Source organism: Mesocricetus auratus, unplaced genomic scaffold (genome assembly GCF_017639785.1).
Source record: "Mesocricetus auratus isolate SY011 unplaced genomic scaffold, BCM_Maur_2.0 Super-Scaffold_100031, whole genome shotgun sequence".
In the NCBI taxonomy this organism is placed as follows: Eukaryota; Metazoa; Chordata; class Mammalia; order Rodentia; family Cricetidae; genus Mesocricetus; species Mesocricetus auratus.
The window spans coordinates 18,103,502-18,125,670 of NW_024429212.1; the positions used below are offsets into that span (position 1 = coordinate 18,103,502).

The window sequence follows — 22,169 nt, forward strand, 5'->3', positions numbered from 1 at the left end:
ACTTACAGCAGTAGCTGCTGTGGTGGAAGAGGGTGCAGACATTGTATCACTCGAGAGGCCGTCTGTTGGGGCTCCTATTGCTACAATGAGAGAGATGAGAGCTGAAACCAATCATTGGAGTTAGCAGCTCGCTCCTCGATCAAGGAGGACTTCATAGCAGTGGCTGGAAGTGTATCCCAGAAAGAACTAGTGGAAAGGAATTGGAGGCGGAGGCACCTCCAGAAGAGTTTGCTTTTTAGAGCAGGAGAGACTGGGTGGCTGGCAGAAGGAAGCAAGAAAATAGATCAGAAACCACAACACAGGGGAAACACCTCTCCCAGAGCTGAAGGGCTGGACTCCATTGAATGGGATGAAATGGAAAGGTCAAGGAGTCCAGGGAGGAACAGGAATTCTGTGCTGGGTCTGGAGCAAAGCCCCCCTCATTTCCTAGTCTCATTTTAATCCAGCTGGAGAGGTAGCTCTGGCTGGGGGTGAGGGGAAAAATGTTTGGGGGCAGGTGCACCTGGTGGCGCTTGGATTCTCCTGCCTATGTGTAATGCTCTTCGGCTGTGCATGGGAGCTTTAGGTGGGCTCACATGTTCTAAACTGAATCCTGAGCACACGATAAATTGTCAGATTTTTGGCTGCATTTGTAAACACCGGCCGGCGCTAGCACCTGTAGCCATCCTGAGTTTGGTTTAGGCACCATCACTTAGCAACGCCACCTGGGCTCTGCCCAGATGCTTTCTGGAACCTGTAGTTCGCAGCCACCCTCTCAGAGTGTGTGTCCTGGGCAGGCCGTGGCATGGCCCTGGCCAGGGATTGGAGGCCGCACTTAGCATCCATGCGCAGCGCGCCTGGATCTTCTGAGCCTGTGCAGCCACTGCCGGTGCGAGACACCTGCAAGCCATGAGGTGGCAAACACCAAGTTATGGTAGGGGCTTTTAACATCCCCCAGGGGTGGAGCCTTGAATGGTGGGTATTCTAAAGGTGAAGAATGAACTGAGATGAATCCAGGGGAGTGCTCGCCTTGGCGCCCCGAGGACTGGGTTTGGAAAGGTGCTACCAAACACCATCTGGACTCACACAAGCCTCTCTCTACCTGCACCTCCCTATTATGGTGGAAGCTTAACCCAATCTGCCTTCTCTGACTCCTCAAGGAACCCGAGGTGTACAGAATGGCAGTTAACTGATTACTTCTCCACCCATACCTCCTGTTGAATGTGAGCCCACCAACTCCTGACTCCCCCCGCCCCCAACATGCACACATTCGTCTCTTGTCAGCAGGAGGAAACCAGACTTAAACCCACGACCCTATACCCGAGGAGTCTGCGTTGTTTAGGTGGAAGCCCTACAGGTTTCTATATACAAAGAAGTTGGAATGTTTGGTAGACCCGTTCCAAACACTGCCCTCCAGGTGACAAGGGTAGGCCCTCCCCTGGAGTCATCTCAGTCCAGACTCCACACTTAAGAAGTCTGCCCTTTGTGGCTTCACCCCTGGAGGGCATTAAAATCCCCACCTCTGGATTCACCTCTTGGCTTCCTGTTTTCTGTTCCCCTGGGGCCACCCAGGAATTCTTTGCTCATGTTAAACCATTTTGCTGTGCCTCTTCAGGTCACCTGGTCCTGTCACTCAGGCCTCACTAGCCAATCAGAGCCTCTAGCGTACCCGCCAGTCAGATGGGCGGGTTCTTCCTGGAGCCTAGCTTTCTGCTCAGCTCTTTGCCTCAGGAAGTTAGAAGTTGTCTTCTGTCCTGTGCCTTTGGTTCTGGGGAGAACATTGGTCATCTCAGCAGCTGCACTGTGGTGAGTGAGGTGCTGCTCTTCACAAACCGAGAGGAGCGGTGGGCCAAAGTGAGTGAGGGACTGCTTCCCCCATGTGAGGAGAGTGGCTGGCCCTGATGAGTCAGGGGCTACTGTCCTCAGAGTAGGTGGAGAGTCCGACTGAGGCTCGGGAGCCGGCGTAGTTGGTTTTCTCTAGGCTGGGTGGGAGCCAGAGGCAAGACACAGAGTTCACCATATTCTTGCCTGGTTCTGCCTGGTCCAGCGTGGTCCTGTGTGATCCTAGCTGGCAGCCTCTGAATAACTTCACTCCCGGGCAGAGGATTGGGAGAGAAACTGTGTTTAGAAATATCCTAGTTATTGATATCTCTGTGGTGCTCATATCATCACACATTTGCTAAAGTCGGAGATTACTAATCTCTCTAGTATCTTCCAGAAGTTCTGCGTTTTTAACATTTAACATTTAGGTTTAGGATCCAGATGAAGTTAGTTTTTTGGAGCTTGTAAATCGTATCTCCAAGTGTGGTAGTATTTTGTTTGTACAAATAAAGCCTGCCAGGCCATGGTGGCACACACCTTTAATCCCAGCACTTGGGATGCAGAGGCATGTGAATCTCTGTGAGTTCAAGGCTACCCTGGGCTACACTAGATTTTCTAGTCTAAAAGAGAAACAGAACCAGGTGATGTTGGTTCAAACCTTTAATCCCAGTACTTGGGAGATGGAGACAGGAGTAATATGGCTGGGTGGAGAGAGGAATATAATGCAGGAGGAGACTGAAGCTCATTGTGTTCAGTCTGAATATTCATAGGGACAGGATTGCTCTTTTGTTCTGAGGATTCAGGTTAAGAACTAGGGGTTGACTGCTCTGCTTCCCTGATCTTTCACCATTAACTCCTATATCTGACTCTAGGTTTTTATTATTAAGACCAATTATAATTAGTGCTACAATCTTCATTGCTAAACTGTAATGCAGAAGAGTAGAATTCATGGTAATAGAATTGATAGTTTATGGATTTACCAATCTTAGAAGGTGTTAAGTCACACAAAGCAGAATTTATGTAAGGGAGGGTTGTATCCCAAATACCCCAAAGATAAGTATGCTAACCACACCTGTTAGAGATTAGTATTTTTTAAATGTAATGTTTGTTCACCAGGATTAAGTAACCTTTATAGTCCCATAACAAAAGAGACAACCCTGACTTACAACCAGCCAAAAGGACCACCTCCCCATCAAAGGCCTCTAACATGCTGCACAAGAGGACATTATAGTGTCACAACCAATGTTAAGTCCCAGTGTGCAATAAACTTATAATAATTCTAGAACAGTGGCTTCTCCAGTCTTTTTGAAAATTAGTTTTGAGACAAAGTCTCCTATATTAATTGAGGAGGACTTGAACCCTGTCTGAGGTCACACAGGGCATTGCTCTTGTTTTCCTCCTGACTAAACACCATAAATTCTTGGATTACAAGTCTATAGCATCACAGAGTTCTAAAATTACCAGTTTGAGTAACATAGTTGACTGTCCATTGCAGTAACAGGAAAAGGAATTGTGTGTGGAACATGACTTCTCCCTTCAGACAGAAAAGGAGGAACAGTGCACTGTGTACATTGCAGGAGAAACAGTCTAGACAATAACTATATCAGAGAGTGGAGTTTAAGGCAGTGAGCTGCAGTGGTCTCCATCGTAAAAAAGGGCCTGATGGGGCAGGGTGAGTGACTTTCTGTATAATTTCCCTGCTTGTATTAATTCCTTCTATGTGAATGGAGACAGGCAGAATTGGTGGGTGTACAGTTAGTGAGGATAGTTTGAACTACTAAATATTCAGTTTTCAATTAGCCAACTCTTATGCAGATATGTACAATTCTGGTTGACATAGTTAAGTCAACTCAGAGTTTTGGGACACAGGCTATTGGTTATAACTCCATGCATCAGCTTCCAGCACTCATGTTACACATGACAAAGTCACACAATGTCTTATTAATGTCATTATCCCTACCAGGAAAATACCTATGCTGTTTCAAAGTCAATATAGGTAAGTGTTCTTTCAATGTTTTTATCTCTTTAAAAAAGTCAATTATTGATAACATTTTTAAAATTTCATTTTCTTTAAATGCGTTACTGCCATAATGCCTTTAAAATTTTTTTTCATTGTTTCCTGCTTTAAGAATTTCATTCCATTTTTTTCTTAAGTGCCACTTATTCATTTCTTTATCAATTTATTTATATGTATCAGTTTAGAGCAGTGCTTCTCAACCTGTGAGGTCACAGCTCCCTTTGGGGGAATCCAATGACCCTATCACAGGAGTGACCTAAGATCACCGGAAAACACAGATATTTATACTATAATTAATATCAGAAAAATAATAGTTATTAAGTAGCACTGAAAATAATTTTATGGTTGGGGGTCACCACATCATGAGGAAATGTATTAAAGGGTCACAGAATTAGAAAGGTTGAGAACCACTGGTTTTGATCAATGTCTCCTATAGCTCAGGCTTGCTTCACAAGATGTAATTGATAATTGCTTTGAACACCTAATCCTACTTCTGCTGCCCAGTGCTGGAAAGACAGTCATGTAACTCCTTCCAGGCTGGGTCTTGACCAGTCTCTGGGAAGGAAAAATAACCAGTAAATGAATATCCTCCAAGTTTTCTAGATTTTATTGTGAATTTACTAGTGAAGTGATAAACTGTGTAAGAATTAGCGCACGCCTTTAATCCCAGCACTCGGGAGGCAGGGGCAGGCGGATCTCTGTGAGTTCGAGGCCAGCTTGGTCTACAGAGCGAGTTTCAGTACAGCCTCCAAAGCCACAGAGAAATCCTGTCTTGAAAAACCAAAAAAAAAAAAAAAAAAGAAAGAAAAAAAAAGAATTACATTCACTCACCAACTGTAAAGTAGGTGTAGTCACAGCACAAAAAGGGAGGGACAAGAAGAAGGAAGACAGATTTCCTGCCATGACAGTGGTTGTCTTTAGCAATGTGGAGTCAGGTAATCATTTAGGTGTTCCATAAATGTCATGACTGTCCATTTCTCATTTTCATGGATCAGGCAATCAAGAATCTAGATAAAGAACATAACTTTTCATAACACCAAATTACTGTAGTTACATGATTTCAACCTAAATAGAAGAACTGGATAAAATGGTGTTGCCCTGCCTAACATAACTGTATTATCCAGGTTTAAAATGGTAACCCTGAGAGAAATAGTGTGAATAGTACTTGTTTTGCTCTAATACAAATCCCTAGTCTCTGGACCACATAACCATAACTCCTGTTTCAACTTTGTAACATAATTTTTTTGGATTACATTAATTCCCCTGACTCTTTTCTGCCTCCAAGGCCTCCCATGGCCCCTTCCTTGTGTTCTCATCCATGAACTCTTTTTGTTTAACAACAGAGGTTGTTTGAATGTGTTTGGTTGCAGAATCTCCCAGCTATGAAGCAAAGGGTTGGCTATGCTGGACATTGAGTATCTAGTTGAATGTGCACATAAAAGACCCTGTGCCTTATAAGAGGAACAGGAAGTGCTCTGGGAAAGTGGAGGATTTTTACTGAACTATGAATTTCCCAGATTAGGAACCTCTCTGACTGTAGTGTGGAGGGCAAAGCTGGGAGGGCTTGTGTGGTTTGAGTCACTTGATCTCTGTTCACCCAGTAGGGTAACTGCTAATGTCCTGAAGCCCAGCAATGTTGTACTAACTAATGAGAAACTTTTGGAAGGCTTAGCCAACAGGAGCACCTGTGAGAGGTAGCATACAGGTTCTTTCTAGGATTCTCCTCTTTTTCTGCTGTGGAACCACAGTAGACCACAAGCCATGCCATGGTGAGTGTGTGGGCCACTGTATCCAGACCAGGAAAAGCAGGTTGGCTAAGCTATCAGAATCGTGACTGCTTGGACTGGGATGGACCATGAGCCAGATTGAGGTTCTGTTGGTCCCTGTGTTGACCCAGGCAGTGGACCTTGGCCTCTGAGCTTTGTTGAGTGTGGATTCCCTGGGGAGAAGGAGGTTCTGCCATCCTGGCATGGGAGACTATGAGTTGGTAATATAACTGTCCATGTGTACACACGGGCATTGCTTTTGTTGTGCAGTGGGAAGACTGATTGGAAAAGAGAAGGTCTGGTTTCTAGAAGTTCTGGATATTACATTCCACTTTTAGGTTTGTCTTACAAATTTTACAGATAGTTTAAAAACTGATAGAAAGGAGTGGATGGGCATCATCCTTTAGAAAGACAGGATTGGAATGCTTTCAACTTTCTGCTATGGACAGTCACCATGCTGTGATTCAGTGAAGTTCAGTTCCAGGGCACAAAAGGAGTTTCTGAGCTGTAGAGGTATTTCAGGTTAGTATAGTATTTTGCAGGTGAATAGGGAAGATGCCACATCTTGTAACATCATCCATGTGTCAGGAAGCAGACATTAAGTTATTCTTCACATTATTTTTTGATTGGACATCATTGAGGCTGGGTTTGCCTGAAACCACAAGGGGCACGAGAGGCTATAGAGCCATAGAAGGCTCTGGAAGAGATTGCCTACATTTGCTGGGAGGGCTCTAGAGCATGGAGTCTCTCTGTAAGAAATATCAGTAGCTAGTGGGTCAGAAGATTAACAGTTTAAGGGTCACTTTTAAATAATTTTGTTGGAGTTGTGAAATCTGTGTTTATTTAATTTCTGTACACATAGAATCATAGGTAACTGTGTTTGGCTGAGTTTCCTTTGGTATTTTGGTTAAAAGGTGATTTTCCTGCTTTTGTTCTTGGCTTTTACTCTCCATCCTCTATTCTTTTACAAATATTGTTTACATTCTTGAGTATTGTAGCTTCCCTGGTAAATATAGAAGTCATATTGTATCAATGTGTGTGCTGTTGTGTATATATATGTGTTTGCACTGAGTATTCTGCGTGTTTCCATTTTGCATGCAGCTTTGGTATCAGCTGTCCTTTTATAAATTGTTTGGCATTGTCTTTGGATTGTATTCAATTTATGGTGCAAATTGACCATAAACAACATCTTAATAGTAATGCATCATGTTCCCTAGGATCATTTATATACTTTATTTATTTATGTGTTGTTAATCTGCGAAAGACTTTTAGAGTTGTGGATAAAAAGTATTATTGGGCTTGGCAGGTGACTCAGCACAGGTCAGATCCCAGCACCCAAATTAAGAGACTCATAACTACCTGCTACTCAAGGTTCAGAGTATCTGATAGATTCTTTTCTGGTGTGTCACCTGTACACAAATGGAAGACATTCTCTCTAACATACAAACATACACATAAAAATGGACAAATTTGTTTTCAAAATTTCTTTTGACTCATAAAGTAATAAGAGCAAAACAAGTTTTTTAGGTGTATAATAGAAATCATATATTGGTTCTTTAGAAATCTGTTATCTTGCATTTGTTTTGGAGAAGTTTTCCTTTGCTCATCCTGATGTATACTTAAGTCAATCATCACTCATAGAAAAGTGTTCCTGACGTTTGTGAGTAAGAAGGTAGATATGCCTAGTTAGTATAACAAAGGTCATCACACAAGGTTCACACTCCGAATTCCCAATTATAGTCTTAAGCCTATCCCACCAGGTCTGCTCATCTGTGCAATGTATTTTAGCTGATGTTCACGTTCAGTCTCTAACAGAAGTCTCTGATTCATGGGTCATGATCCTTGAGGATATGCTCTATCCCTAGGGTTGATCAAGGTGATGTCTCTTCACATGTCTATAGCAGAGCTTTGGTCTCTGTTTATATACTGTCCAGTGGATGTCATGTGGTTCTAAGACCTTGTTTGTGTATCTAGAGTGAGTGATACCACTAAGGTCTGGTTATCAGATACAGCCTTGGGTGTAGTGGGGTTCATGATTAAGCTGTTTTCACATGTCTAAAAGGTCTTTTTTTAACATCTAATAAGATGATCATGTTTTTTTTTCTTTCAGTTTATTTCTATGACAGATTTTCCTATGTTGAACCATCCATGCATCTCTGCGATGAAACCTACTTTATCAGGGTGGATGATTTTTTTCATGTGCTCTTGGATTTGCTTTGCCAGTATTTTATTGAGTATTTTTTCATCAATGTTTATGAGGAAGATAGGTGTGTAATTCTCTTTCTCAGTTGAGTCTTTGTGTGGTTTGGGTATCATGGTAACTGCAGCCTCATAAAAATTATTTGGCAATGTTTCTTCTGTTTCTATTGTGTAGAACAAATTCTGGTATAATTCTGCATTGAAACCATTCAGCCCTGGGCTTTTTTTTTTTTTTTTGGATACTTTTAGTGACTTCTATTTCTTTAGGGATTATAGGTTTAATTTTGGTATGTGCTACCTATCAAGATAATTGTCCATTTCTTTTAGATTTTCCAATTTTGTGGAGTACAGGTTTTTGAAACATGGCCTAAAGATTGTCTGGATTTCTTCAGTGTCTGTTGTTTTATCCCCCTTCTTATTTCTAATTTTGTTAATTTCTATATCTTCTCTCTGCCTTTTAGTTGGTTTGGATATCTTGTTGATATCACTGATTCTTGGTATTGTTCTTTATTCCTATTTTACTGATTTCAGCCTGGAATTTGATTATTTCCTGCTGTCTACTCCTTCTGGATGAGTTTCTTTCTTTTTTTTTTCTTCTAGAGCTTTTAGGTGTACTGTTAAGTCACTAGTGTGAGATTTCTCCAAATTCTTTATGTAAGCACCTAGTGCTATGAACTTTCTTCTTAGCACTGCTTTCGTAGTGTTCCCTAAGTTTGGATATGCCATGGATTCATTTTCATTGAATTTTATGAAGTCTTTAATTTCTATTTTTATTTCTTCCTTAACCCAGTGGTAATTCAGTTGAGAGTTGTTCATTTTCCATGTGTTTGTATGCTTTCTTTAGTGGGGTTATTCCAAATTTTTTTCTATCTGTTGAGATTTGCTTTGTGACCAAGTGGACAATTTTAGAAAAGATCCCATGATGTGATGAGAAGAAGGTATATTCTTTTGTTTTTGGGTGAACTTTTCTGTAAATATCTGTTAAGTATCTTTAGGTCATAGCATCTATTATTTCCCTTATTTCTCTGTGAAATTTCTGTATAGCAGACCTGTCCACTGGTGACAGTGGGATGTTGAAGTTTCCCACTATTAATATATGGAGTTTGATGCGTGTATTTGGGGCATAAATGTTAACAACTGAGACTTCATTTTGATGGATTTCTTCTTTGAATATGAAATGTCCTTCTTCAGTTCTTTAAATTAGTTTTAGTTAGAAGCTTATTTTGTTAGATATTAAGGTAGCTACACTGGCTTGCTTCTTAGTTCCATTTGATGGGAAATTCTTTTTCTGAGTCTTTATTTAGAGGTAATGTCTGTCTTTCAAGTTCATGTGTGTTTCCTGTATGCAGCAGAAGAATGGATCCTGTTTTCATATCCATTTTGTTTGTCTGTGTCTTTTTATTGGTGAATTGATATTAAGAGATATTAATCCCAGTGATCAATAATTCTTGTTGGTTTTTGATTTTTGTCATGGTGGTGATGGTGTGTGTGTGTGTGTTTCCTTTTTCTGTTTTGCTGTTGTGATAGTATTTATTGCCTGTGTTTTTGTAAGCACAGCTAACTTCCTTGGGTTGGATTTCTCCTTTTAGCACTTCCTGTATGGCTGGGTTTGTGGGTAGGTATTGCTTATATCTGGTTTTGTTATGAAATATCTTGTTTTCTCTTTCTGTGGTCATCTAAAGTTATGCTGGGTGTAGTAGAAGAGAATTTCTGGGTAAACTCGGGGCAGTTTGGGTGGGTGGGTAAGATGGCAACAAGTAGTGTCTTGTTGGCTTGGTTGGGGGTGGAAGTAATGGCAGAGTAATTAAAGGTATATCTAGATGGGGGCATTTTGGGGATAGGGAGGAACCTGGTGCTAGGGAAACACCCAGGAATCCACAAGGATTACCCCAGCTAAGATTCTTAATAATGGTGGATATGTACCCTGAAATGGCCATCCCCTATAATCAGATCGGTGACTAGTTGTCATCAGAGAGCCTTCATCCAATAACTGATGAAAGCAGATGCAGAGATCCACAGCTAAGCACTGGGTTGAGCTCTGGGAGTCCTGCTGAAGACATGGAGGAGTACCCAGGAGAATCAAGGTCAAAACAGGGGAACCCATGGAAACAGCTCACCGGAGCTCATGGGAACTCATGGACCCTGGACTGAGAGCTAGGCATAGGACTGAAGTAGGCCCTCTGCATGTGTGAAAATTGTGTAGCCTGGTCTGTTTGTGGGGCTCCACACAGTGGGATCACGAACCATGATGGTTTGCCTCCTCCAGCTTTGATGCAGGGGGAGGAACTTGGTCCTGCCTCAACTTGATGCCATGGTTTGTTGACTCCTATGAGAGGCCAGCCCCTTTCTTTAAGTGGGTGGAGGAGGAGTGGATGGGGGCTACATGGGAGGTGAGGGGAGGGAGTGGGAGAAGAGGAGGGAGGGGAAACTGTTCAGTATATAAAATAAATGAAAAAATTTAATAAAGTTAATGAACAAAATGAAAAGGTATCAAAGTTATAATACTGTGCGAGAGGTACCTTGGCTGGTGGGTACAAACCACAGCAGGTAAGGGACAAACACTCCCTGCAGACAGAGCTTACAGGCAGTTTTATTAGAGGAAGACCCCCTTGAAGCAATACACAGTGCCAATGGGGACCACATATAAGAATTATTAACAGTTACATATCAATCTTCAACTTTGGGCCCCAACAAGAAAAGGAGAAAGCATACACTATATATTAAAATTAATAATAAATAAATGGTGGAAAATAAATCTCAGGCATTAAAACATACAATTATTAAGCAAAATAATTGTGACAATACAGATGACAGGATATTTATATTTTCTCCATGTTTTGTATGTACCAAGTTGAAAACACATTCAGAAAAAAAAAGGAAATACAATCAATCCCAAACAAAAATGTTGTTAATGGTGTCATAGTAGGGTTGGAGCTGTAGGACACTGAGCTAAGCCAATCATTACATAGCATCATCCTAACCTGGCCAGTGTCAAGTAGGAAAATGTGGTTCTTGGCCATTGGAGAGGTTTTTCTTATTTTATTAATGAAAAGAACTCAGAGTCCAATAATCTTCATAATTAGCAGCTAATGTTTCTTCTAAGTCTTCTCATTTTTGTTACCATTATGAACAAACAAATGATAAAAATCAGGAATCATGATTTATGCCATATGGTGTGATAGTCTGTCGAGGATGTTGAGGCTGGGATGTGAGTTCATTTTGCTCTGTGGAAAGAAGACTCTGATATACTTTTAATAATGAACTTATTCAGAGCTGAGGGGGTCTCCAGCCTCAGTGGACTGAAGTTCTTTCCCTATGGTCAGGGAATTTTACTTTTCTCAATATTTATACTTTAGCCAGTTGATTACCATATGCTCAGAACAACTTGAATGAGGCTTCCAAAAATACGAGGCCAACTGCAAATCTTGATTCATTAGGTACCAGTTATGTCTATTAACAGGCATTACTTTAACATGGTGATATCCCATTCAAGGAGTTCAGAAATAACAGAGGTGACCCTCCTATTCAGTTTTCTTTTTAAATGACTTGGTGATTGTTACATTAGCTGTGTTGTCAGTATAACTTTCTTTTTATACATTTATGGTATATTTTAGAACACGGTGACCTGTGTTGATGTTCATTTTGACTTCATTCAGGAATAGTGGGCTTTGCTGGATCCTTCCCAGAAGAATCTCCATAAAGATGTGATGGTGGAGACTATAGGAACCTCACTGCTATAGGTAAGACTATGAATTTTCCTTCACATTTTAAAATAAGGGGGCAACTGTCTCTTGGTTATTGATGCTCTTCTGTAATTACAGTTGTAACTGAGCAAGGATGATGTGAATGAATCAGGCATGTTTCTAAGGGTCAATGAAAGTAATAACTTAAATGATGCACAATTTCCAATAATATATCAGACATTTTCTGGTACTATATTTTAGGCTACACAGAAGGTAGTTTTAATGTACAAGCTAATACAAATGTGCCTCAGAACAAGTTTTAAGGTGTCTGGAAGTTTTAAAGAAAGTAACAGTATAATTAAAGTGCATTGATGATTATTAAATTCTCAAAAAACCATATACCTCAGTGTCAAGTAGGTGAATTGTGTTCACAAGGCATAAATTTAAGAGAACAGACAAGGAAACCATGCCTTAATAGATACCACCATTTCAATCATAGCCTCATGATAGCTCTGCTGTGTACCTGCCAATCCATTTAGTTTCATACCACTCATGTTACATAAGGTATCCTCATTGAATAAGTCAAAAATACATGTCCAAAACCCTCTAATAAACAAATAGTTCATAGTAAAGCTTGTGTTATTCACATATTTGTGACTTTGCTAATTTTAGTGAGAGGAGGAGTCAAGAGACAAGGGTGGCTGTTGTGGAGAAACCTTATTATCTATACCATATGTCCACGAGGAATAGAAAGTTAAATGGTGTGAATGTAATGTGGACACCTTTTATTTGTTACTCTTCCTTTATTAAGTATATCATATGACACTCTTGATATAAGCCATAAGAACATAGGGATATCTAAAAAAGCAACATAGCCCACTCTCTCTCTCTCTCAGAACAATTAGAAGATATGTAGCAGCCCCCACTTTGAATAGATTTGTTGAATGTGATGCAAGTTATAAGTAATTGCTTTTCCAGCTTCATTGGAAATATATCAACAAACTCACACTTCAGAAAAATCGTACTAGGAATATGTATATACTTTTGTCCTGGTTCATTTTACAAATGTAGTATGACTCATACTATAGTAAAATACATGAGTGGAAAACTCTCATATATAAAAAAGATGCTATATGAGTATTAGATATATTAGAACAAAGAGTAGAATTTTTCAGTTAATATTTTGATTTTCTAATCATCAACTCTTAATTTTCATTTGTTATAAACATGCAATACAAAGTGGCAGAAGAATTTTTAAGGCCCCTTTGGGAATTGTTGAAATGTTTTATTTAATACAAGATAAATTCCATTGATTTTGTAATAAAATTTAAGTCCTAAAAAAAGATGAAATAAATGTGAACCATCATAGGTATATTCAAAGATCCAAACCAACCTTAATGAAGGGGAACAGCATGAGGATAAACAGTGATAAAACCTTAAGATCTGATTATTCTTTATAATTAGACCAAATTGTAAAATTAATTCATACAGTTATATTCAACAGTGGAATGGATGTGTTAAAATTTTAGTACTGTGCCAATAATCATTGCAGGCATGAAAGAAGTCATACTGGAGAGAAACCTGAATATTCTCGAGGTGTTAAAGTCTATGTATATCATAATCATCCTAAAAGGCATGAAAGAATCAATAATGTAGAGAAACCTTATGAATGGAATGAATGTGGGAAAGCCTTTTTACAACAGAGTTATATCCAACTTCTTAACATTACCCTTACTGGGGAGAAAGACTATGAATGTAATCAATGTGCCAAAGGCTTTACACAGGACAGTATTCTCCAAAGACACAAAATAACACATACAGGACAGAAACCGTATGAATGTAGTCCAAGTGATAAAGCCTTTCACATCACAGTATTCTCTTAATGCATAAAAGAACATGTATTGGAGAGGAACTCTATGAAAGTAATGTTGTAAAGCCTTTGTACATCATTGTAGTCTTTGAAATTATGATAAAAAATCATACTGCAGAGAAACTATAAATGTAGTCAGTGTGGTAAGGTTTTATACTTTGTGATGGTATACAAGAGTAAAACTTTTAGTGTTCGATCATTCTGTTAAAGTCTGTTCATATCACAATAGTTTCTGATGAGCCGAAAAAACTTGTACAGAAGAAAGTCTGGCTATAAAGGATCTCTAGGCAACACGTTTTAGGTACACAAGAGCATTCCGGAGAAAATAGTTTCACTGTGTCAACTATCTGTTTAAGCAGTATGATGCCCGTATTTATTTTGTTTGCACTTGAAACTCATATGGACAAAATCCTACAAATTTAAATGATAAAGTAACCCTTTTAGATTTCCTCTTCAATGACATGAAATCACTAATATATAGAACTTTATGAATATTTATATGTGCCTTTTCTGTTGTGATATAGCATAATGTCTACATCACCTCATGAAAGAATTTAATCTGACTCTTGGTTCCAGAGGGTTACAGGATCACCATGAAAACAGCAAGGCAAAAGGTGTCAGACATGGCAGATATAGCAGGATGCTAAGATCTCACATCCTCAACCTGCAGAATGAACCAGACAGTGGGAACTGGAAATGGTATGCAGATGTCAATTATAAAACCATACCCCCAGTGACATATTACCTCCAGCAGGGCATCATTTCCTTAATCATCTCAAATGATACCACCAACTGGGAAGTATTGATTTCTCTGACTTCAGAACTACATGCTTGCTTTTTGTTATATGAAGCAGATCATGATACAGAAAAACTGTAGGTAAGCCTTTATCAGCCTCAACATCTGGGTTATAGGAATGAATACTTTGAAAAGAAAAATAGTCATGATTGGAAACGTTTAATGATTTTTGTTAATTTTTATTTTGTTATGTCATTGTGTCTTTAGATATATGCATGTTCTTAGAATGGTAAATCCTTTAGTCTTCATGTATTTTTTTTTAACAGAAATCACAGAATGTTGTCAAAAACCTCACCTTGATTCTGGGCAGGGATATGTCTTAACTGCTTGACCCTGTCTTTATCCCTCTCAATATTTTAGACCTTGGTCCTGGAAATGAAGTTTTAACTGCTTGATCATATCTTTAGCCATATGGTATTTTAAACCTTTATATGTCATCTTGACATTAGGAAACAGGGAGGAATGAGAAAAATCCTGTTCATGTAAACAATATGGTAAAGAATTTACATATCACAGTTGACTTCAGTTTCAATGGAAAGAATCTGTTTCATCTATTTCATTCAAGTATGATGGCAGAGATCACAGCATTGTAGTTTCTGATCTTGAAAGTTTTGTATGAGGTATTAAAATGTCCTGTATATGTGGCAAATCCACATACTGAAGTTTATTTGCTAGTTCATGTATTCCTTCAGTTTATCTGCTGGTTCAAATATTCCTTCTTTGACTCTGTTCATCTTCTGTTGTGCTTTCACTTGATGATAGGCAATTTTTTTACTGAAATGTATAGAATGGGTTGATTATTATCTAAGTGGATCATTGTTAACTATTAGGTAGTGTTTTACTTTTCACATAAAGGTCTGTGAAAGGTTGATGGCTTCTTGTTCCTGTTTTTTTTTTATGTTTCCACAAATTTCCTTCAGATGTCATTGTTTGTTATCCATCCTGGTTTGGATGTCAGTACTTTGTCATGGCTACCTTTGAACTCCTATGTCTCATGTTTCATCCTCATGAGTTCAAGACCAAGGGTAGATGATGTATCCCCGATGTGTGCTCCTTTGTTGACATGTTTCAACAATGTTAATATTAACATGCTTAAGAAGGTAAGAAAATACTTCATGTGTCTATCCAAAGAATTGTTTACATTTTACATCTGTCTGTTAGAGATATAATTAAATAGAATAATCATCGATCAACTGTGTATTTAAAAACATAGCTTGTTGTACTATGGATATGTATAGTTTTCAATATCCTGCTTCTTCATGATGCAGTTTTTTTTGTTTTTTTTTTTTTTTTGCTTTTTGAGACATGGTTTCTCTGTGGCTTTGGATGCTGTCCTGGATCTAGTTCTTGTATACTACGTTGGTCTCGAACTCACATAGACCCACCTGCCTCTGCCTCCCTAGTGCTGGGAATAAAGGCGTGCATCACCACTGCCCGGCCATGATACAGTTTTGATTCATTTGGCGCTCATCTTTAAGTATTGCTTCCTAATGGAATTATCTTGAGATGCCATATATTGTTAAGATAGATTTATTTTTAAAAAACATGTCTGGTGTGTGTGTGTGTAAAATGTGATTATGGCTTAGAATGTGTAACATATATGTTTGTGGGTTTTCTTTTAGCCCTTTCAAGGTCACGTTGTCAGCATTATACACCACAGACCTTTTTCCTTCTAAGGCAGCTCACTATTGCTAAAATAAGCTTAGAAACATCATGTCCTCTGCCTTCTCCCCCCCCCCCCTCATGCCCTTCCCTTCCCTGTCCTCTGCTCAGGTACATTTGATGAAGTAACACAGAGTTTGTATGTTCATCTGTGCTGTCTTCCCCAATTAATGCTAGTGTAAAAGCAGCCATTGTAGAACTTGTTCCACCTGACACCCCAAATAAAATCAATACAAAGAGGAGCGTGTGCTGCTGCATGTGAATTTGACTATTTTTTATTTTTGTAATTTAATTATATTTTTCTTCATAGAACACATGCCAAGACAGTGAAGTAGGGAAATATGTGAATTGTGGGTATGTAAACAGAAGATACAACCAGAAAGAAAGGTTACAAGACAAGAAGAATGCCCTGAAACATTCCTCTGCAGTGACCTCTTTGAAGATCTCAGTATTGAGAAAGAGATATGATCCCAGAAAGGTAAGTAAACACAAAGTGGGTTGGGGTCGAGGTCGGGGTTGGAGTCGGGGTCTGCGACGGGGTCAGGGTCAGGATAAGGGTCAGGGTGGTTAGGGTCAAGGTCATGGTTAGGGGGGTTAGGGTTTGGGTTCGGATTCGGGTTCGGGTTAGGGATTCAGGGTTAGGAGTAGGTGTGAGGGTTCAGGTTCAGGTTAGGGATTCAGGGTTAGGAGTAGGTGTGAGGGTGAGGGTGAGGGTGCGGGGCTAGGGTTATGGATTCAGGGTTAGGGTTAGGGTTTAGGGTTTAGAGTTAGCTTTAGGGTTTAGGGTTAGGGTTAGAGGGTTAGGGTTAGAATGTTAGGGTTAGAGGGTTAGGGTTAGAGGGTTAAGGTTAGGGGTTAGGGTTAGGGTTAGAGGGTTAGAGGGTTAGGGTTAGAGGGTTAGGGTTAGAGGGTTAGGGTTAGGGGTTAGGGTTAGGGTTAGGGTTGACCTTCAAAGTCATGAACTTTCTTTGAAGGGAATGATCCCACCAGTCATGCCGTTCCCTCATCCCACCCACCTCTGTCTGATGGCATCCCTGTGTCCCAGACCTTTTAATTACTCACTTGAGTTCATTGTTTAAACATCCTAGCAATTTGTTGGCCTATTGTTTTGAATGGATGGCCAAAATCCACCCATGAATGTGAATGCTCATCATAGTATTTTCTGAGACTATTGGCTATTTTCAATAGCTCTTTCACCTGGGCCTCCTGGTTTTGACCAGTTTCTTTGTTATTAAAAGCACAAACTCACTCCTTGCACTTTTTAATTATGCTTTTAAGGGCTTTGTTCTTTGTGTTTCTAGTATAATCACCAAGGTCTCTATCCCCTAGATCTTCCTTCCGTGTAAACAGCACAATCATATATCTCATAATTTTTTTCTTGAAACATGGCCTCCAGTTGCTCCACTGCTGCCTCATCTTCTTGGGTGAACCGCCCCAGCTGAAGCACCAGAATAAAAACCTTCATTCCTTCTTCACAGAGAGACAAGCAGTATTTGACCTCCTCCTTTAACCTGGAAGGATCCTTTTGAATACCAGGCATCTGGCTGAATGATGGAGTGTCCACAACCACAATATCCTGCCTGTCCACTGTCATCATGTCACTCTGGCTTCTACTGGTGATGGGCTGAGCTCCTAGTTGAGACAGGAAGGCAGGTCTCCCCAAGATCGTGTTTCCAGTTGCACTCTTTCCAGTCCCACTCCTTCCTAGGAGTATGATGTTTAGGAGTTCTGTTGCAGAGGAAAATAGGAAGGACTCATGACTGTGGGATGATGCAGAACTCATCTTTCCAAGTTACTCACAGCACTAGTTTCATCACTAAGCTCGCCAGGCACCACCCAACAGGTCTACCCCACACAGGAGACTGGCTTGCCCAGTTCATGTGGTCTATGAACTCAGCAGAGGGACTTGGGCAATCCTCTGCCCATTGCTCATCATGAACATAGCATACCTCCTGTCCCTGAATCTACTCTGCTCCCTTTTCCAGGACCTCTCCTTAAGAAACAGTGGCCTTATCTTTGCCTCTTATCTTTGCTGGATCTAGTCCACACATTTCATTTCTATCTTCTGTTCCTAGTGTAACTAAGTCTCCCTATTGTTAACTCCTAATACAGATAGCAAAAATGTCTTTGAAGTATTTGAAAATCTACCCTATACAATTAGATTTTGGGGGGGGGGAAATCGCAGTTTCTATCAACATATTACCAGTTGTGTTGGTTATCTCATACTAAAATGCATTAAAAGCCTGATTAATCTTACTGTGTCTTTCAATAATGAGCCAAAGGAACTTCCTGATTAAAATAAATGCCAGTAATACTGTTCTTTGTGGTGTCAGTGATAGAAGAGAAGGTTCCATGTAAATAGTACTTGTAGGTGCAAAGATCTGATTATATTTACTTTCAGGTGTTCCTGATGCCTTTCTACTTTGCACTGTGTCCCTCCTCAATGGTTCTCCATCATGAACGAACCCCTTATCAAGTCACTAGTGACTACTTCAAACCAAAGAGGGAGGAAATCCCATCTTGGTCTTCCTTCCAGGACAACTAGTGAGCCACTCATGCTAAACTCAGTCTCATAGCTATGCTTAAAGGGTGAAAATAAATCAATGATCTATTTGCATCACGTACACACATTCAAGCACACACTCACACATGCATGCTCCAGCACTCATGTCATGTATTCCAAACCCTACTTCTGTATTTAGGAAAGACTCAGTTGCCAAGTCTCTCTGAAATCTGATCCAACCTTTCTGCCATTTGAAGCCCTGTTTCCATCAGGACCGTTCTCATCTCCTCCTAAGAGGCATGCTCCTCTATATGCACAGAGAGACCAGAGGACAACCACTACTGTCATTCCTCAGCCACAGTCTACCCCTGTTTTTAGAGACAGAGTCTCTCACTAACCTGGAACATGATTAGTAAGAAAGGCTGGCCAGCAAGTCTTAGAGATCCACCATGCCTGGCTTTTTTGACATGAGTTCTGGGGACCAAACTCAGATTTTCATGCTAGTTAAGCAAGTAAATCATCTTCTAAACTCTACTTACACACTATTATTGTTTCCCATATCCAAATCAGGGAAGAATAAATAATCCAGAGAAAGTTCTGGGGTAAGAGAACAGAAAAGCAAACAAGTGACCAGAAGCAACAGCAGACTGGAACAGCAAGAAGACTAGGAGAGGTCTCCATGCTGGAGAGGTGGTATAGGGGTCAGGAGGAATTAAAAGCCAGCCATGAGAGTATACATTAAAAAACACACAACTTTAGGAAAATTTAAAGAAGAGACCAAAGTATGGTTTTGAGACAGGGTCTTATTTAAACCAGGTTGGCCTTGAACTCACTACTTAGCCAATAAACTTGAACTTCTGGTCCTCCTGCCTCTACTTCCCAAGTGTTGGGACTACAGGAAAATACCACCACACCCAGCTGATGACCTGCTGGGGATCAGATACCCTAGTGCATGCTGGGTAAACACTGTACTGAGCTACATCCCCAACCTGGTCCTTTGCTCACCCTCTGCCCTTCCTTCAGAGAGCTCTAGATCATGCCTTACATCCCAAGTGCTGGATACAAAGCCATTCCCTATGCTTAGCCTTACCTTTCTCCCTGAAAATACAAGGCTTGTTGCCGTTGCACTGCACCATGCTCTCAACTTGGCCCAGGAATTTGTTCACCTGCCTCCGCTCCTCCTCCAGTCACCCGATAGTTGAAAGCGGTATATCTTTTTTCAAATTTCAAGACGAGCTCCTGGAGATTGCTGTTTTTATTTATAAATTCATCTAGAGCCTGATCCTCTAAATCTTCTTTCCTGGTAAAGAGAATAATCGTGAACTTGGTGAATTTTTCTCCAAAAATATTTTTGACGGGGTTGAACATATTGTCATCACTCTTTATCAAAGAGTTCAGTAGTGTCACCAGCAGGAAGACATGGGGGCCCAGAGAGACGTGCTCCTTGACTTCAGATGCATCAGGCTTCCACGATGAGATCTCTGGAGAATCAATAACCAGAACTTTCTTCCCATTCCAGATCCTGCTGCGGGATGAAAAGACCTTGGTGACCTGCTGCTCACTGTACTGAGTCTTAAAGGGCCGCTTCCCCAGAATGCTGTTCCCTGCTGCACTTTTCCCAACACCACACTTCCCCATGAGGAGGACTCTCAGTTCTGGCATCTCTACATCCTGATGTGGTCCTGGAATCTGAGGCTGTCTCATCTTTGGACATGTGAGACAAGAAAAATAAAAATGGATCCAGTGTCTCCTCCTGCAGTTGGATACAGATGTGAACTGCTCTAGAAAGCCCCATCCCTCTGATTGAGCAGGCCTCTATTCTCAGGCAGAACCCAGACACCCAAGTAGAAACCATGGGAAGGAGGAGAGAACTAGAAGGAATACGGGAAGCCTAGGTTTTCCAGAAGAATGACTATGCTAAATTGAACTTCTACTGGAACTCAGTCTTCAAAAGTGAGTATTATAGTATGAGGTCATGGACTAAGGCAAGGGCTGTGACAATCTGATTATAAAATGCCCCTTAGCCTAATACATAATAAAATATGTGAGTATATTTTTTTAACATGTGTGAAACTCAAAAGCATGCTTAATGGAAGAAACCAGACACAAAACTGACATCTGTATGGCTCATTATCTGAAGTTCAGAACAGGACAAATTATCTATGTTTATAGGAGTCTGGGGATTGGTTGTCTATGGGAGGAGGCTGTAAGAACTGTTGTTCTTCACAGAGGAGAGGATATTATTTTTGCATTAACTTTCTAATTAACACACAAAATAAATTTTTGACCATTTGTGTTTATTGTTGCATTATTTACAATAAAATAATTAGTCTGGAAACCATCAACAATTAAAAAGAAAATGTGATATGGGGTCTAGTGTGACATCTCAGATGCTAAACAACTTGCCTTGAAAGAATGAGGGTTCTAGCTCAATGTCCAGAACCCATGAAAAAATTAAAAATCCAAGCATGGTGGTACACTCTTGGAATCCCAGCACTATGGGAGCAGAGGCCGGAAGATCCCTAGAGCACAGGTAGTCTTGTCTACAGGGTGAGTTCCAGGCCAAGACTGGATCTTGTCTCATTAAAAAAAGTGCATGGTGCTGGGTGGTGGTGGCGCACGCCTTTAATCTCAATACTCGGGAGGCAGAGGCAAGCGGATCTCTGTGAGTTTGAGGTCGGGCTGGACCAACAGCCTCCAAAACAATACAGAGAAACCCTGTCTCGTAAAACCAAAAAAAAAGTGCATGGTGCCTAAGGTGATACACAAGGTTGTCCTCTATCCTCCACATTTACACAATACACAAACATGTTCACACTTATCTGCAAGCACCTATGCACATTTACACAAATGAGAACACTCACCCTCAAAAATAGTGTGTGTGTGTGTGTGTGTGTGTGTGTGTGTGTCTTATTTGACTATAAAGAAGAATAAAATCATTTCTGGAGAGAACTAGAAAACAAAAAAATGAGTCCTTGCTATGTCACTTTGGACAAAAATGTTCCTTTCTGTCTTCCAGAGCACATAGGGTAGAATATCCCAGGCTGTTGAAAAGGTGAGAGAAGATAACATCCCAGCAGTCTCTGGAAACTTGACAGGCATAGATCAGCTACAGAGGGTTCATGGTTGAGGTCAACCTGAGTCAGGCTTTGAATCCTGCTCCCTCACACCTTCTCCTTGCCCTCACACTCTACACATAGGACAGAGCTCCTCACCCTACTGTGTGGAGGAAGTCCTGTGTATATGTCAATAAAACACTGCTGGCCAATAGGAATCTAGATATGTGGGACTAGGAGTCCAGAAGGACTAGGAGTCCAGAAGGACTCTGGGAAGGAGAAACACAGAGAGTCGAGATGTAACACCATGGGGTAGGAAGCCCAGAAACTTCTCCGGTAAGAGACATATTTAGATTAACAATTATGGGGTAATTACTTAAGTCAGAGCTAGCCAGTAAGAAACAAGCAAGGCCAACAGCTTCATAATTTATATAGTCTCCTGTGTGTTTATTTGGGATTGATGCGGTTCTAGAACCAGACTGGCGGGAAGGTTTCTCTCAAGAAAAAAAGCTTCTCTTTACACTACTGGCCATGCATGCTGCTTATTCAGGCTTCCATACAAATATGACTGCTTCTCAAGAGCACCCGCAAACTGTCCCCACAACCACAAAAGCCAAGTGCCATGCACTTTCTTTTACTTAAAGAGTATTATAATCCTAGTCAGAATGGCTATCAGGAATACAAAATGACATCAAATGCTAGTGTGGTTATGGGGGAAATGGAACCCTTATATTCCGTTTGTGGCCAGAAAGTGGTACAAACACCTTGGAATTAAATCTGGAGGTTTCTAAAACAATAGAAATAAAACCACCCTCTA

The 22,169-nt window shown here is 40.4% G+C and overlaps 1 long non-coding RNA gene and 1 pseudogene across 3 annotated transcripts; one reads left to right on the forward strand and one right to left on the reverse strand.

Annotated features, from left to right (window-relative positions):
• The first annotated feature begins 1,672 nt into the window (after positions 1-1,672).
• Positions 1,673-19,937, forward strand: LOC121135168. 3 transcript variants are annotated; one of them, XR_005872376.1, is made up of 7 exons: positions 1,673-1,785; positions 3,764-3,796; positions 11,439-11,522; positions 13,912-14,212; positions 15,052-15,231; positions 16,104-16,271; positions 19,816-19,937. It is a non-coding gene; the product is annotated as an uncharacterized LOC121135168 (long non-coding RNA). The 3 variants fall into 3 exon arrangements; XR_005872375.1 differs by lacking the exon at positions 3,764-3,796; XR_005872377.1 differs by lacking the exons at positions 3,764-3,796; positions 19,816-19,937 and adding an exon at positions 17,272-17,398.
• Positions 16,782-20,363, reverse strand: LOC121135167 (annotated as a pseudogene).
• Between the last annotated feature and the right edge of the window lie 1,806 nt (positions 20,364-22,169).